This window comes from Lygodium microphyllum, chromosome 21 (assembly GCF_053477565.2).
Source record: "Lygodium microphyllum isolate KBCC chromosome 21, Lygodium_microphyllum_v1.1.10, whole genome shotgun sequence".
NCBI classification, from domain to species: Eukaryota; Viridiplantae; Streptophyta; class Polypodiopsida; order Schizaeales; family Lygodiaceae; genus Lygodium; species Lygodium microphyllum.
The window spans coordinates 90124808-90142820 of record NC_141155.1 but is presented as its reverse complement, the minus strand read 5'-3'; positions in this window follow the sequence as shown (position 1 = coordinate 90142820).

Below are 18013 nucleotides of genomic sequence, written 5' to 3'. Positions count from 1 at the left end.
GTCTCCCTCCCCTCTCTCAAACACACAAAGGGAAAATTCATAGAAAAATGCCAATAGGTAGATGTTTGGCTCAATGGGGTTACTTGCCATTAGATTTATTTCATGTCTTCTTTGTCACACCCTCTGGGGTTCAATTTACATTTGCAATAAGTACTAAATTCTTTAAGTGTAAGCAAATCCTCAAGGATTTTACTATAGAACCATGCTGGTGGGTTTTCTCTTTCGGCTCATGCTCTCTAAGTTTTCACATTGAGAATGAGATAGTTGCATTCTTTGGAGTGGGGAAGTAGACAATCTTGGGTGCGTTGTGTAATACATTCAATGTTGCTTCAAACGTTCCAAACATGCATTTATGAGAAAGCTCTCACCATTCATGCCATATCCAAAATAATAACTTTGGAAAAGATCTTGAAATGAAATAAACTTTACCATTTTGTATAATAATTGAGATTTGATATTTGGCAAGATGGTGTCTGATATCTCAAGGCAAATGCTTTCCAAGGAGACTACCTAGATTCTTTTTGAAAGCTCTCATATAAGAATCATGAATTGCATGAATTTCAATCAAATCTCTTTTTCCTCCTGCCTCGTTGAAGTCCAACTCATTTGACTATTCATTCAATAGGGCCTTGGTTTTGATTCTAGCCAAAGCTTGAACAAATCCCTTTTAGAGAAGTGATTGAGTCTATGCATTGCATCTTAGGGGAGGCTTGCATATCTTTACAAAGCCCTTGAGTAGATAGAGCATCACATTGGAGGTGGAGAGCTATTTTGACAATAGAGTAAGTGATTTGGTTCATGGTTAGATAGACCTAATTTCATTAGCTCTAAAAGGACATACATGAAAGGGCCAACTAAAAATCTCAAAAGACAATAGGTAACCCTACAAAGAGCTCACTCTATTGTGTGCCAAGTTTTGTGTTTGAGCTTCCTTCTTGTACTTGCTTTTCCTCTTGCTTGCTATTGAGAGAGAGAGAGAGAGAGAGAGAGAGAGAGAGAGAGAGAGAGAGAGAGAGAGAGAGAGAGAGAGAGAGAGAGAGAGAGAGAGAGAGAGAGAGAGAGAGAGAGAGAGAGAGAGAGAGAGAGAGAGAGAGAGAGAGAGAGAGAGAGAGAGAGAGAGAGAGAGAGAGAGAGAGAGAGAGAGAGAGAGAGAGAGAGAGAGAGAGAGAGTGTGTGTGTGTGTGTGTGTGAATTAGATCAAACATATCATTATCTTCTTTTTCTTGGAGGTAAGTCTTGGAGCTTGAGGAGGCAACCCAAGGATTGTGAGACTACCTCTCTACTTTGAGTAAGGATTACAATGAGAAGGCAAACAAGATGTGGCTAGTACAATCTCATAGTCATTGGTTTAGACTACCTCTCTACTTTGAGTAAGGATTACAATGAGAAGGCAAACAAGATGTGGCTAGTACAATCTCATAGTCATTGGTTTGATTTTTCTTGATCATGTTTAGAGTGAGTCTAATGGTTTGAGGAAGGACACAAGTGACTAGGTGAGAGAGCTAGTCCATCGAGGTCATGAGAGACTCGTTCGTTTTGGTTTTGTCTCTAGGACAAGGAGAAAAATCAACTAGTTGAGGCACTTTTTTTCTTATAGTGAAAAGGAATAGGATGCTTGTAGAGGTGTGTGAAAGTTGTTGTTTTTCCTATTTGTTTTGTCTAACTCAAAAAATAGAAATAGTTAAGTTGATACTACTAAGTTGGATTTTGTTAGGAACAATTAGATTCACAAATATTAGGGAGAAAACCAAAATAATCTTAAACAGAGTAAGGAGGAGAGAAGAGTGTTGGGGGTAAAGGTGCTTATGCCTATGCCACCTTGTATTTACTTTGCACACCTGTACATGGTAGGTGGTGGGCATCCATTGCTGCCACTTTATTCTTTATTCTTTTAGTGACTATTGAGTAAGAGAAGGTTGGTGAAACATTGTGACTATTGGAGTTCCCACATCTTGTGTCTCTCTCTCTTACTCTCTTGCTCCATCCTCCATACCTCTCATCTCTCTTGCTTTTTTGCTTGCTTGTGCTTTTACTTGGGCTTCTCTCTTCAACTAGTATTAGAGCTAACCATTTGAGGAACTTCTTCACCATTCACTTCAGCCTTTAGCTTGAAGGTTTCATGGCAGTTCAATCATCTTATTCTTAAGGCTCTTCTTCCTCACTTTTTCCCACCTATTGAAGCTTTCTCCAAGGTCCAAGATACCTTGTTTACCATTACTTGGGGCTTAGTAGTACTGAGTAGCAATACCAGCAAACACGCTAGCAAATCAATGTGATTTGTGCCATTTTTTCACTAGCACTACTGTAGGCATTAGTAGCTTGTTATAGCTCCTATAGCACTTGTTAAAGCTTTGGCAATTCTCTTGGCATTGTTTGGGACCCATTTGAGTAATCTTTTAAAGTGAATACTTTAGTCGTTGTTTGTATACTTAGCACACTTTGCTGTCATACAAACAAGGGCATCCATTACTTCATTGTTTAACCTCCATTGATACTCATACATCTATGTATTGATTCTAGCATGCTTGATACATGACTTGAGGTGCTTCTTGGATTGGTTTGAGCTTGTTTAAGCAAGGTTCTTTGCTCTAGACACTATGGGTAGCAAGCATTTAATTTAACATGCTTGGTACATGACTTGAGGTGCTTCTTGGATTGGTTTGAGCTTGTTTAAGCAGGGTTCTTTGCTCTAGACACTATGGGTAGCAAGCATTTAATTTAGACAGACTTTTGTATAGAAGGCTTACATGCTTCTCGAGTATGTCATATGCTTATGTGAATGCTTGGTAGTGATATATGGGCTTGGACATGTCTATGGTGACATTTGAGGCTCTACTTTGAGCTACGTTTGATGTCTTTGAGATTTGGCTTTATGCATCAATTACTATAGTGGATCACTTACATATGGGCTTGAAAATTTATTGAAGTTTTATGCTCCTAGCTATATGCTACTTGCTATTGGCATTAGAGCTTTGGATTCTTTATGTGCAGTTGAGCTTGATCTCTTTGAGATAGTGGGACTATCGACTGATGTACATGCCATCTTGATGCTCATTGGATGCAGTTACTCTACTAGTAGGTTAATTTAATTACATGTTTTGGACCCCCAACACTTATCTCTATCAGGATGATGTCAGTGATGCATACATGTGTATTGGTTATGTACTAAGCTTCATTACTCTCTTCTCAGTCCATTATGCATTTGGTAGCTCTCTTTTGTTGCCCTTGAGATCTACTACATGGATGGTGTCTATACCTATTGGATATATGGTTTACTAACACATTGAGGTTGTAATAGATCTTGGTTCCAATTGTATGCCTCTTCACTATTGGTTGCTTTTACATATCCTGGTTGTTCCCAAATATTCTTGGTAATGGGAGCTTGGCTTTTCTTGCTGGATTACTCACAATTGGTTCTTGCCATACTGCAACATTTATTATGACAATGCTATAATTACAATTTTTAGCATTCTTTATGAGAGAAGATACTAGCTTTGACAATCTACTACTTTCAGTTATAGTGGATAGCTCTCTAGTTTGATTATCCCTCTCTTGTTTTGCCCTTGCTTCGGCTAAGTTTGGGGCTATTTTGCAATCATTTACAAGAACATGTACTCTTGAGTTTTACATTTTTATCTTGTCATTATGGCTCATTCTTCTCATGATAGTGCTATTTTCAATATTGAAAAGCTTGATGGCACTAATTTCACCTATTGGAAGATGCAAATATGGTAGTATTGGTTCAAAAGAAGTAGGTTTGACCTTTGAAAACCAAGAGCATAAAGCCTAAAGGCATTGATTAGGATACTTGAGATGAGTTAGATGAGCTATGTAAATCCACTCTTATATTGTCACTAGCTAAACAGGTTTATTTCAATGTTGTGGCACTTGAGGATATTTCTTTTTAGTAGTTATGGAAAAATATATGCAATCTTTATGACATGCAAAGTCCTACTTCACAGATGTATTGGTTGAAATAGCTCATGGACCTTCACATGAAGGAAGGGACTAGTGTGTTTGAGTATTTGAATCAATTTCATTTGATTTTTAGCTACCTCAGTTCGTAGGGCATTCAATTTAAGGATAATATCTCTCCTCTATTCCTGTTTGTGATAGTTTGAAACTCCAAGATGTTGAGGGTGCCTTACTCACATAGGAGATAAATAGAAATAATATAGATGAAATCCCCATACTCTCATGGCATTTACTATGAGGGGTGGACATGATGGTAATAATGATAATGATCGTCATGGTAGAGACTCACACAGGCCTCAGTCTTGGGGGTAGTCTCGTAATAAGTCGTGTGGCCACAAGCCCTCTCTTATATGTCATTACTGTGAGAAGTAGGGCCATATTTAGCTGCATTGCCATAAGAATCGCAATGATAAGTATAAAGAGAAAGGAAAAGACAAAGTGTAGGAAAAGTCTAATGATTGCAGCATTGTCCCTAGTAAGTCCAATGAAGATTGAAGAGATAAATTGTTGTGCAATTTGAGTGAGATGATGAGTACATCTTGGTAGCTTCTTCTCTTGATGCTAGTCAATTGGCTAATGCATTGTCCAACTTTTCTTAGTGTTGGTGGATTGTTAATTTAGGGGCTTGTTTCCATGTTACCCCTTATAGGGATTGATTTCATTTCTATCACAGCATGACAGGTTCTGTTAGATTGGAAAATGAATTGGTACTAGATATCATTGGCATTAGGAATGTACGGCTACAGTTTGTTGCCTTAGATAATACTTTTGTTTTGTATGATGTATGCCATGTTTCGACTTTGACAAAAGTCATTCTACTAGATAGTTGGATGATGTAGGCTATTATGTATCTTTTGGTGATTCTACATGGAAGATTATATGTGGGAATCTTGTCTTTTCTCAAGGTGCTAAGGTTGGCAACTTCTATCCCTTGCTTGTATCTCGGTCTATAGACCCCATGTTTTGATTGTGGCTGACATATCACATGTATATGTATGGCATCAACACCTTGAGCACATATCCTTAAATGGAATAAAAATGCTTACTCATTTGTAGTATCTTCCACCTCTTGATTACAAAGGTTTGATGCGTGTGACCATTGTCTTTATGACAGGCAAACATGCGGTTCTTAGAAGAAGTCTATGATAGTATGCATGGGTGAGCCTCTGTTCATTTTGATGTATGTTGTCCCACGTCTCACTCACTAGGTGATGTAAAGTATTTTGTGACTTTCATTTATGATTATTTGCATAAAGTTTGGGCATATCCTATTAAGAAAAAATTTAAAGTCTTATCTACCTTTCAACATTGGCTTTCTATGGTGGTTAAGAACTAGTCTAGGTATAAGTTGAAATACCTAAGGTTTAAGAATGGGGTTGAATATGTCTCTAAGACATTTGAGCAATTTTATGATGAGAGGCATATTAAGAATCAATTATTGATCACCCCCCCCCCCCCCCCAACTCCACTCCAAAATGATGTCAGATCACATGAATAGGACAATTCAGGAGAGAGTCTGCTTAGCTAGGGAGGCTTACTGTAGCATTTTTGAGTTGAGGCAGTTACTACTGCCGTACACTTAATAATAGATCCCCCATACATTGCTATTGGTTGTTAGGTTTTTTGTAGAGGAGGTATAGTTTGGAAAACCTTCATCATACGCTCATTTGCATATCTTTGGATGTGAGGCTTTTTGCCATGTTCCCAAGAAAAAACTCAATAAGTTGGATCCTAAGTCAATGAAATGTATCTTTCTTAGTTATGGAGATGTAGGTGAGATGAGCTATCATCTATGCAATAAATAGGCTTGAAAGGTCATCCACAACCATGATGTTGTTTTCCATGAGGAGAAGATGCACAAGTAGCGTGAGCAAATAGTTGAGGTTTGCATGACAATTTTTTAGAAGGAGCCTCCTATTACTATAAAGCTGGCAAGACAACTTGCAGTATTAGATGCACCAACGGTCCATGACCATGATGTTAGATAGGATATACAAGTCCCACAGCCTATTTTGCAATGGTATAGACATTAGCCTACTCAATTTGCACCCTCCATGGACTATGTTATGGTGACAAATTCTAGTGAGCCTTTTACTTATGAGGAGGATATACATATAGAGGTGATAGTCACTCTTGGGAGAGGGCCATATACTCAAAATTTGATTCACTCATGGCATTTGATTCCTTTGTCCGATGGAAAATATGCATTACCATACAAGTGGATGTACAAGTTGAAGAGTATCCTTGGACATCCCAAGCTAGCATATAAGGCCAAATTGGTTACTAAGGCTTTTAAGAAAGAGCATGGTGTTGACTTTTGACGAAGTCTTCTCTCCTATAGTCAACAAAATAACTACCCTACGATTGGTTTTGACCTTGGTTACTCAATTAGATTTGGATCTCTATTAGTTACATATGAAAATAACTTTTTTGCATGGGGACTTATATGGGACGTCTATATGCAACAACCTAAAGTTTTTATGGAAAAGGGTTGAGGATGCCTAGTGTGTAAGTTAAGAAAAAGCCTTTATAGACTTAAGTAGGAACCTAGGGAATGGCACCATAAGTTCGATGCTTTCATGCATTTGTACAAATATAATCATAATGATACTTTATGTTGATTATTAGAAGAGCTCGTGATGAGCTCGATGCTTTGAAGAATTGGCTCAAGAAGAGCTTTGAGATAATAGACATGGGACATGTCTTACATATTCTTGGTATACGTATCATTTATAATCTCTCTAAGGGATTCATTTACCTATCACAGCATGCATACATATAGAAGGTGTTTGAGTGATTCCATATGTAGGATGTTAAGCCTATTGATTATCTTTTATCTTTCCATGTAAAAGTTACTTGGGACCATTGTTCCCAATTAGATGAGCAAAGGGTAGAGATGGATAAGATCCGTTATGCATCCATAATGGGCAATTTAATGTATGCTATGATAGCCACTTGTTCTGACATAGTATTTGTAGTGAGGGTTGTGGCATGCTATCTAGCTATATTTTTGCTGGTGACATTATGACACCATGAAGAGTATCATGAGATATCTAAAAGGCACTGTATGATGATATGTGCATTTGGTATGGGGGCTAGGATACTATAGTCATGGATTACACTAACTCCAACTATCATGACATGCAGATAGTAGGAAATCCATCTCTAGGTATAGCTTCACTTTTGCTAGAGGTGTTGTTTTTTAGATATCCAGGGTGCATAAAATGCACAACATTATCTACTACTGAGGGAGAGTATGCTGCAGCCCCATTAAGGCTTATAAGGAGGCCCTATGATGGTTAGTAGATAGTATGGTGGTAGACCTTGACATTAATATCACTCCTATATTGCAATTGGATTCTATGAGTGCTATTGAGTTGGGCAAGAATGTGGTCTTCCATGCAAAGACAAAGCACATTGAGATGCAATATCACTTCATCGGGGAGGTGGTAGAGGACAAGTCTATTGAACTTGTTAAGATCTCACAAGATTGACAAGAATCTTGCACATCTACTCACTAAAAGGCTCTCAGCCAAACGTTTTTCCTTTCTTAGGAAGATGATGGGCGTAGGATAAGATGATGTCTTTCCTTATCTTGTTGTACTTTATGTATGTTTGTACTTTGTCAGCTTTTTTCTTATTCTCTCCTCACTAGAGGCACATTTGTCTTTAAGTGGAAGGTTGTTGGGGGTAAAGACACATGTGCCTATGCTACCTTGTATTTACTTCACACACCGTGACCACACACTTGTACACTATAGGTGGTGGGCATCTATCATTGTCACTTTATTCTTTATTCTTTCAGTAACTATTGAATAAGGGAAGGCTGGTCACACATTGTGAGTGTTGGAGTTCCCACATATTTAGGATCTCTCTTGATCTCTTCCTCCATCCTCTATAGTTCTCATCTCTCTTGCTTTCACTTGCTTGTGCTTCCACTCAGGCTTCTCCCTTCAAAGAGGTTCTCTATGTTTCAATTTTGTGATGATCTTGTGTGCTAGGGAAAGAGCTAGATTGGTTTCTATGAGAGAAAGAGAAGTCATAAAGCCTTTAGATAAGCACCCTATGGGATCACTTGAGTGGAGGAACACTCAAGTGAAGCTTGAGTAAGAAAAGGAGAGAAAGGATAGAGAGAGATGCTAAGCATTCAAGTGAAGAAGGAGAGAGGATAGAGAGGGATGGTAACCATTCCAATGAAGAATCTAGCCACCAGCAGGGTATGAAAGGGGAATTCAATGTACTATTAATGAGCGTGAATGGGAAATAAAATAAACAAAGGGAAGAATTGTTTTAACTTACTGTTAAAACAAGAGATTAACCAAGTTGCAATTGTATTGGAGATCTATGATATATTTTGGTTCCCTTAAAATATTTTTATTGCTTTAATACTTTGAAATTATTTTGTAAGCTTCGAAATTCCAAAGTTGATTGATTGTCTCCTTTCAATTTAACCCCTTTTTCTTCTAGAATGGCTTTAGTTTGGCCTCGTGCTTATATGTGTTTGGAAATCCTTGATGATCTTCATCTTTTATTTTCTCTTAAGTTTCTTCAAGCCATCCATCAAGGAGGCCTCCTAAACATCCATGGAATGCAATCTTCTTTTGCATTCCTTGTGTACCTCCCCTTACACTTTGGAGTCATTTCCTTAACTTCATCATCAATCATCTTATAAGTTTTAGCCACCTCTATCACTAGCTTTCCCTCAAGCACCACCAAGCATGCAAGCACTTTTGCAAGTGAGTCGTTTAAACCACATTCTCTCCTTCCAAGTTGGATACTCACTTGTGGGTAATCCTCCCATTCACTTGGTTATTGATTTGGTTTGGGTCATGATATCACCACTCTTGATGAAAGTCTTTGGATACATCTCATTGTCAAGCAATACCCTACATGCATGAATAGACCCTTGCATTAAAAGTGGAAAAAAGGAGAAGGAACTACCACTAAGTAAAAACAAAAACACAAAAATGCAATAACCTACAAGTTGACTTTGTTGACTTATGAAACTTTGGCAATATACTGAGAAGGAGAAGATCAATGAAGAGATTGAGGTAAAATGCTTGAAAACTATATTTTTGTGAGAAGCAAGAGACTAGAAAAATGTTCAAACAAGGTGAAAAATTGTTCAAAAGAGCACACACAAATGTGTGTGTGTGTGTGTGTGTGTGTGTGTGTGTGTGTGTGTGTGTGTGTGTGTGTGTGTGTGTGTGTGTGTGTGTGTGTGTGTGTGTGTGTGTGTGTGTGTGTGTGTGTGTGTGTGTGTGTGTGTGTGTGTGTGTGTGTGTGTGTGTGTGTGTGTGTGTGTGTGTGTGTGTGTGTGTGTGTGTGTGTGTGTGTGTGTGTGTGTGTGTGTGTGTGTGTGTGTGTGTGTGTGTGTGTGTGTGTGTGTGTGTGTGTGTGTGTGTGTGTGTGTGTGTGTGTGTGTGTGTGTGTGTGTGTGTAGAATGCCAAATGATGCTATAAGACAAAAATATACGCATTTGAAATTCAAGGATCTATCAACTTTGCAAAGTAGAATAAAGAGACCATAATCTAAGAGAAAACATCTTGCTAGCAAATGGAAAAGAACTAAAAATACTAAAAATGTAATATAACATGTAATATATAAGAAGACTATCATCCCAATACATCTCTCATGGGTCTATCCAACATCGATAAGTTGAAGCAATGTGATAGGATTGATCAATGGCATGCCAATATCATTTGTATCATGATGCCTCGACCAAGAATATGGACTAGCCAATTATGAGCGGCACACTCTCCATCTCTTTGTGGCTTTGTGTAAGGTGACTCACCATGGTAAAACCAGAAGTCCATGATCTACATTGTGCTTTGTAATCCACAAAATGCCTCCCTCGAGACCATGAGGTGTCTCCTCTAAATACCCAAAGGAGCCCTCTAGTACTCAATCTAAATTCAAGTCCATGTGCATCACCATCCAATCTCCCCTTTTGAGAAACAATAAACTTAGTTGGGAATGGGAATTTTATTGGGATAAAGGGCAGTGCCCGCCCGTAAGGGCCAGGCTGTACATAGTACATATACCTATGTAAAACATTATTGAGGTACACTCTTCTATACCACAAATCGTGTGTCTCTATCTCTTCTCTCTCTCAACCTGCAGCTCCACATAGAAGCTCCATTGAAGCTAAATCAACAAAGTGGTATTAGAACTTGGTTCAGGCAATTAGGAGCTTGGCATTTCTTTAGGTGCAAGAGCTTGAAGTTGAAGAAGAGTTCATTGTGAAGAGTCTGCAGGTAGGGCAGTAAGGTTTGAAGCTTCTTCTTGAACCTTGAACCTTCTCTCTTCATTTGAGCTTGTTGGCAGCCATCATTGGCCACTTGGAGACCCTCCCCATCATCTCCAACACTTGAACCAACATTCCAATCTCTTCAGGGCCGAAGGCATCAACAGCGTGGATATGCACATCTGGTTTTCAGCATGCTCAGGACCTATAGCAGTAGTTGCTCCTCTTCATTGGCGTGGTGCTCTAGACTTTGTATTTAATGCTTAGCATTGAGCATTGAAGTGTAGTATTACACTTGGGGCTGATATACATTCAACTTCAGGTCTGAAATACACAGTATTTAGATATGTAATAAATAGGGAAACAACTATTTCTTGAGTGAATAATGCTTATGATTCAGTTATGTGGTGACTATTTGATGCTCATTTGGTGCTACATGACTTGGAGATGTTATGTCCATGATTAGAGATCATGGACAACAGGAGGTCGACATGGTGTTGTCCATCTTGGGGACAATTATGCATGTGACATTGTAGGCATTGGAAGTGTGCAACTGCAGTTTCAGCATGGATTTGTCTTCACTCTTCAGAAAGTAAGGCATGTACCTCAGTTCAAGAAGAGCTTGATTAGTATTGGACAGCTAGATGACAATGGATTTCATACCACCTTTGGTGATGGGAAATGGAAGATCTGTAGAGGATCTAGGGTTATTGCGAGAGGCTCAAAGAGCAATACTTTGTATCCTCTCCATGTATCTAGTGTGCGTGACCATGTTGTTGCCGTGATCGAGCAATTGAGTGTTTCCTTGTGGCATGGCCGGTTGGGACACATGAGTCAAACAGGAATGAAAGTACTTTCTTGTTTGGGTTACTTGCCTTATCTTCGTTATGCTGATTTTGAGCACTGTGATCATTGTGTTTCTGGTAAGCATGCACAAACATCTCATAAAAAGTCTCTTTCACTGAAATATTTGCCTCTAGAGTTAGTACATTCCAATGTATGTCAGATGCCAGGGTTATCTCTAGGAGGAAAGAAATACTTTATCACATTTATTGATGATGCTACTCAGAAGGTATGGGTTTACCCTACTTGTAGCAAGGACAAAGTGCTTGACAAGTTTCAAAATTCTTGGCATTGGTTGAGAACCAGGCTCTTAAGACACTTAAGGGACTTCGCTCTAACAACGGTGGGGAGTATGTGTCCAAAGCCTTTCAGGCATTTTGTGATAGCAAGGGGATAAAGAGGGAGCTCACTGCCCCTCATAATCCATCCCAAAATGGAGTTGCAAAGCACATGAATCAGACCATATAGGATAAGGTCCGTACAATGCTATCTCATGTTGCATTACCCCATGGATTTTGGGCAAAGACTATTATGATAGCTATTCATTTGATTAACAGGTCACCGAACATGTCTTTGGGGGGGGAGAGTCTCTCAAGAAGAGTGGTTGGGAAAGCCACCTTCATATGGTCATTTGCGAGTGTTTGGCTGCGAGGCTTTTGTGCACATATGGAAAGAAGAATGCATCAAACTGGAACCAAAGTCCTGTAAATGCATATTTCTAGGATACATGACGAGGGTGAGATGGGGTATAGACTTTGGGATCCCAAGAAAAGAAAGATACTACGTAGCAATGATATCATCTTCTGTGAGATCGCATGCATAAGCAGCTCGAGAAGATTGAGGAAGTCAAGAGGGTTATTTTCATGGAGGATATAACTTTTAGACAGCCATTTGTGCCCAATGGATAGCAATGTATACCTGCTGTAAATCCTTTTGAAAATGTAGAAAATGGTATGGAAATTACTAGCAAGGTATTGCCCATGATACACCACAATTTTACCATAAAAAGATGCAGTTACGATAGCCTGAATTGTTAGGACAACATGCTGGAATTTCAAGACAACAACTTGTACATGCATAATTGCAAACTCATATTTTAGGATAGCAACCTGTACATGCAGAATTATAGGCCCTATTTCAAGACAACAACTTGTAAATGCAGATTTGCAAGCCCAATAACCAGCAAAGGAAAAACTTTCGTTGCGTAGGTCAACATGACCTTCAAGGCAGCCAAATAGGTTTGTTCGTGGTGTGCAATATGTTGCAGATTATGTCATGGTTACTGACTGTGGTGAGTTGTCATTCTTCAAGGAAGCAATGACTAGACCAAACAACAAGAAGTGGTTCAAGGCCATGCTATCGAAAATGCAATCAATTGATAAGAATGGTACTTGGGACTTGGTGCAGCTGCCTAAAGGGTAGAAAACTCTTTCATGCAAGTGGGTTTACAAGATGAAGGTCACTTCTGGTTCTTCGCCAAAGTACAAAGCACAGTTAGTTGCAAAGGGGTACAAGGAGGAACGTGGAATTGACTTTGACGAGATCTCTCCCGTAGTCAAGATGACTACTCTAAGAACCATTTTGGGCTTGGTTGTAGCTGAAGATATGGAGCTCATATAGATGGATGTAAAGACTACATTCTTATATGGTGATCTGCATGAAGACATATATATGTAGCAACTTGAAGGTTTTGTTGCTAAAGGCAAAGAGACAATGGTTTGTAAACTAAAACAAAGTTTGTATGGGCTGAAATAGGCACAGAGGGAATGGTATGATAAGTTTGATACATTTCATGTAGTCTTAGGGTCTTTCAGAGAAGTCAAGTTGATCATTTCTTGTACACCAAGAAGGCAGCAGATGGTAGCATGGTTATCTTGGTTTTGTATGTTGATGACATGCTGATTGCTAGCAGGGATACTCATGCATTGGATTCATTGAAGCAAAGTACTCTATCTATCTCAATAGGAGTATGCATCCAAGATTTTGCAGCATTTCAATATGGAGGGGGCAAAGCAATCGGAGTTCCATTGCCTCCATATGTGAAACTCAATGCAAAGGACAGCCCTACATTTGATGATGAGAAGGTTGAAATGGCCAAGATTCCATATGCTTCAACCGTTGGTAGTTTCATGTATGCTATGGTTGCTACACATCCTGACATTGCCTTTGCAGTGGGAGTGGTTAGCAGGTATATGGCAAACCCTGGCAAGAAGCATTGCAAAGCAGTGAAAGGTATTATGAGATACCTCAAGGACACAAAGGATTTGTGCATATGCTTTGGTAAGTAGAAGACATCTGTCATTGGCTTTACGGATGCAGACTGTGATGGACATGCAGACTGCAAGAAGTTCACTACAGGATATGTTTTTAACTTCATAGGGGGATCTGTCTCTTGGATATCTAGGATACAGAAGTGTGTTGCACTATCTACTATGGAGGTAGAGTATGTGGCTGCCACTCAGGTATGCAAAGAAGCCTTATGGTTGTTACATTTGGTTGCTGAGTGTGGGATTACTGAGGTTCATGTTCTCCAATGTGATAGTCAAAGTGCTATCATGTTAGCATGGAACCCTATCTTTTATGCAAAGACAAAATGCATACAGGTGAAGTGTCATTTCATGAGAGAGGTACTTGATAGCGAGAGCATTGAGCTGGTCAAGGTGCACACTGATGATAACCCTATAGACCTTCTCATGAAGGGTCTTCCAGTAGAGATATTTGCCCATTACCGGTGGGGCAAATGATGGGTATTGGATAGGTATAGTCTTTTCAGCTTTGTACATACTTAGACTTAGCTCATTCTTTTCCTCTACCTTTGGGCACATTGCCTTTAGGGGGAGGTTGTTGGGATAAAGGGTAGTGCCCATGTCCACCCATAAGGGCTAGAGGAGGCTGTACATAGTACATATACCTATCTAAAATATTATTGAGGTACACTCTTTTGTACCACAAATCATGTGTCTCTATCTCTTCTCTCTCTCAACCTGCATATCTACACAGAAGCTCCATTGCAGCTAACTCAAAAAATTTTGATTCTACTTTCTAGCAAACCTTTAGCATAATGAGTTTCACAACCTTTAGCATGCGACAAACACTTCAAAAAACAATACTTCATATTAGTCCATGAAGTGCATACAAAACCATGACTCTTGCGAGAGTGAAAATCTCTCTCTCTCTCTCTCTCTCTCTCTCTCTCTCTCTCTCTCTCTCTCTCTCTCTCTCTCTCTCTCTCTCTCTCTCTCTCTCTCTCTCTCTATGTGACAATTGTCATGCCTAGGATGGGATCTTCTAGCCCTGCAAGGTTGGGCTATATGTGATCACACTCCTTCTGCAAGTCACAAGAAATTTACGAGCTTAGAGAATAAATAAGATTCCATTAGCCTCCATAGACATCCTACATAATGAGGCACTTACTACTCGGTCCTTTGTCCTAATAGGTGCATGAGTTATCAAAAAAAGCATAACGCCTAGCTTTGTGCAAGAGTGTAAGACACTACCCCAAAAATATGAGTTTTTGGCATCTTGTAAGATGCTCAGGTGCCTCGATATGGGATCCCAATTGTCTAAACAACCATAATCTCTTTTTTGTTTGGCTATCACAAGTATGGATTTCTAGGATAAGATAATTGTTAACCCTCAGACGAACAAGGTGGAAAATTCAAAAAATCTAAAGTAGAAGACAAGGCCAAGGCAAAAGTGAAGGAAGACGAAGGCGCGCCAAGAAGAATCTAGAAACACAAGAAGCGCATAAAAGTCCTAAATCAAGGAGAAAGGTGCACAAGAAAAAGTGCAAGTCAATACTTTTGTAAAAGAGTGCAAGGCACACCATGATTTATTTTAAGAGTGCTGAGCTCTCACCCGTGCAAATTGTAAAGGTAGATGGGCGGTAGGAAGGAAGCTAAGAAGATAGGAGGACAATGGGAAAAAGGGCCATGGCCAGCTATGTAAAAAAGGGGATGACCACCCAAAAGGCCTTTAGGGTTTTGTATATAAAGTTAAAAAGTGAATGAGAAGCTCATTCTTAAGTGTGGCCAAAAGTAGCTCTCCTCTTCTTCTTCTTCTTCTTCTTCTTGCTTGCTTGAGCTTGTGCTTGAGAGAGGGAGTGTGAGGGAGTGAGTGTGTGAGGGCAAGGGATCATGGTGGAGAAGCTCTCCATCTTCTCCTCTCTTCTTCTCTTCTCTTCTCTTCTTTTGTCTTGCTTGCAGCAATGGAGCTTGGAGCGTGGCACTTGAGCTTGAGGATCGAGCTCGCTTGAAGCTTGCACTTGGATTGTGGAGTTACCGGAGTGCTCGGGAGAGGAGGCAACTCGATCAGGCATGGAGGTAAGCTTATTACACTCGTAGAGAAAGATAGTGCGTCGGCTATGTGAGAGGTAGCCATTAGTGCTCGGCTTGGAACGCTTGAACAATAAGGGGTCCGTGGGTCTTGGTGATTAAGTGTGAGCTCCCAACATTTTGGTTACATTGCTGGGAAAATAGATTCAAGATTTGAGTGCTTATGCACTCTGAATCGAGCATTGATATAGGGTTTTCCTTGAACCAGTGCTTGAGCTAGATAGGTAGGATGTGAGGGAGTTTGAAGAGGTATTCGATCTCCTTAGTAAGTAAGTTTCTAGTTTTTTGGATTTGGAAAAGTAGATTGGAGTAGTGTAGATGTTTGCTTTGTGATTTGGATGCATTAGGATAGGAAAAAACAAAGAAAAGAAAGGAAAACATGCATTAGGGTTTCTGCTGTTATAACAGGGGAAGAGGATTTGATTTGTTTGCCTATTTGTATTTTGGAGTTTATTTGCTATTCTAGGTATACACAATCCTTCATTAGGGAGTATTCTTACATTCTAGAAGTTTGTGCAACCCCTCATAATCAAAATTGTTAGAATCGAGTGATTTTTGTCATCCCTGGAAACTCATTCGCAGGAATCGGACACTTAACTAGAGTCCAATTCCTAGAATATTGGACTCGGACGGTCCGATTCCCAAAATCGGACGTGGTCCGATATTTGGACTCGAACAACCCATCCTGTCCGATCGGATATACCCTGTCCGATTTTGAAAATCAGACACCCCATAATCGGATGTTCCGTTCCTAGAATCGGACTCCCAAAATTGAATGGTCCGATATTCAAACTCGGACCAACCCATCTTGTCCGATCGCAGACATACCCTGTCTGATTTTAAAAATGGGACACCTCATAATCAGATGTTCGATTCCTAGAATCGAAGGCACGAAAATCAGACACATAGAAATCGGACAAGGACACTCCAAAATTAGACATATGATTCCCAGAATCGGATGCACAAAAATTGGACCAACCCATAGTTGGAACAAACCCATAATCGAACCACTCAGACTCAATCCATCTGATCAGTTGATCGGACCAACCCAAAATCAAACGTCCGATTCTAATAATTGAACTCCTGAGAATCACACCTTTGAGAATTGGACAAAAAATTGTCAAAATTGGACAGGTGAACATAATGCAAATTTGACACATTTAAGTCTTGAAACTGACCTAGAGACTGTATAGAGCCGAAAGCACATCATAAATCTTTCACTGGGTTGAAATCTAGAGCAAGTAGTTCAAAACTTGGATACGAACGGTCCTTCAAATCGCGCATGGTATTTAGCGTAACCCCCTCGGACCCCCATAGAGGGGGCTCTGCCCCCTCCGCACCTCCCCAAAGTAGGCTGGAGAGAAAATGTGTGCCATGACAGGTCCTCCAAATAAAATCCTAGTGTAGTAATGGTTCTGCACAAGCATAAATTCTCACGTGCAAAAGAGTGATAGCCGAAGCTCCATCACTTGCAATAGCAACTAATTTTTGCATGTTTAAACCACTTTCCAAGAAAAATGATCTAGCCAACAAGGGCAAAAAGGCCACACCATAAAAACATGTATATGTTGCATTCAGACTGCATCTAGTCAAAGTGGAATGCAATAACATGAAGCTACAACTGCAAGGATGATAGACATGACAGTCCTGACGATAGATGCATCTTGAACATCATTGCACAAATGACCCAAGACATCAGTGGACAATCCACATCTAGTTGTGCAAAGACATATATCAGAAGGCTTGAATTTATAAGCCAAGAACCAGAAGATGAAGGCATAGTACCGCCTTCTTATCTTATGGTCAAACTCACCGCGAAAAGAGAGCAAGTGTTGATGCTCTCATTGATGAAGGAGAAAATTTTAATACCTTGACCTATGAAACATGGACCCTACTAGGCCAACTAGAGCTCACCCGACTAATGCAACTCTTAGACCTTATGGGGGACACCCACAAGCACTTATAAGGAAGTGCAAAATCCTTGTAACTATTGAAATTGAAAGCTTGCCTATCCTATTTCATGTTTCTTCAAATAGTGCTAATTGTGGAAAGGAAATCCTCCTAGGAAGACCCTTCAAAAGGACGATGAAGTGTGAGGCCGATTATGTAGCACAGAGGATACACTTGACACTACTAAGTGTGAGGATAATCACAACCTTTAGCAAGGGCGACCTCATCAAATCTTGAGGGAAATATAAGGAATGTTTTGACATATTAGGCAAGCCTAGTAACAAGAGCAAGGACTTATTGAAAGAGTTGATACAAATGCATGTTGAACGGAGAGAACTAGTGAGTGAGGCCATGCTGGAAATAAGAAGGTCAGGAGACAATGCCAAGGGTAGGCTTTGGACTTATAAATATTGTAGAAGACCATAAAAAAAGCCCAAGCCTTATAGATGAAGGTATCAATGGAGAGCTAGCATAACGTCGCGATGGATATCCAAAGTGTTGCAACGTGCTCGAGGGTATTACGCAGGTAACTGATGGATTTAGGTATCAAAATCCCATGCTAAACCACCTCTGTTAGTTGAAGGCCAGGTCATATCAAGAGTGAAGAAGCGCAGGAAGAAATCTAAATGAAAATCCAAGTCTCAAGTCAAAAACATTGGAGTG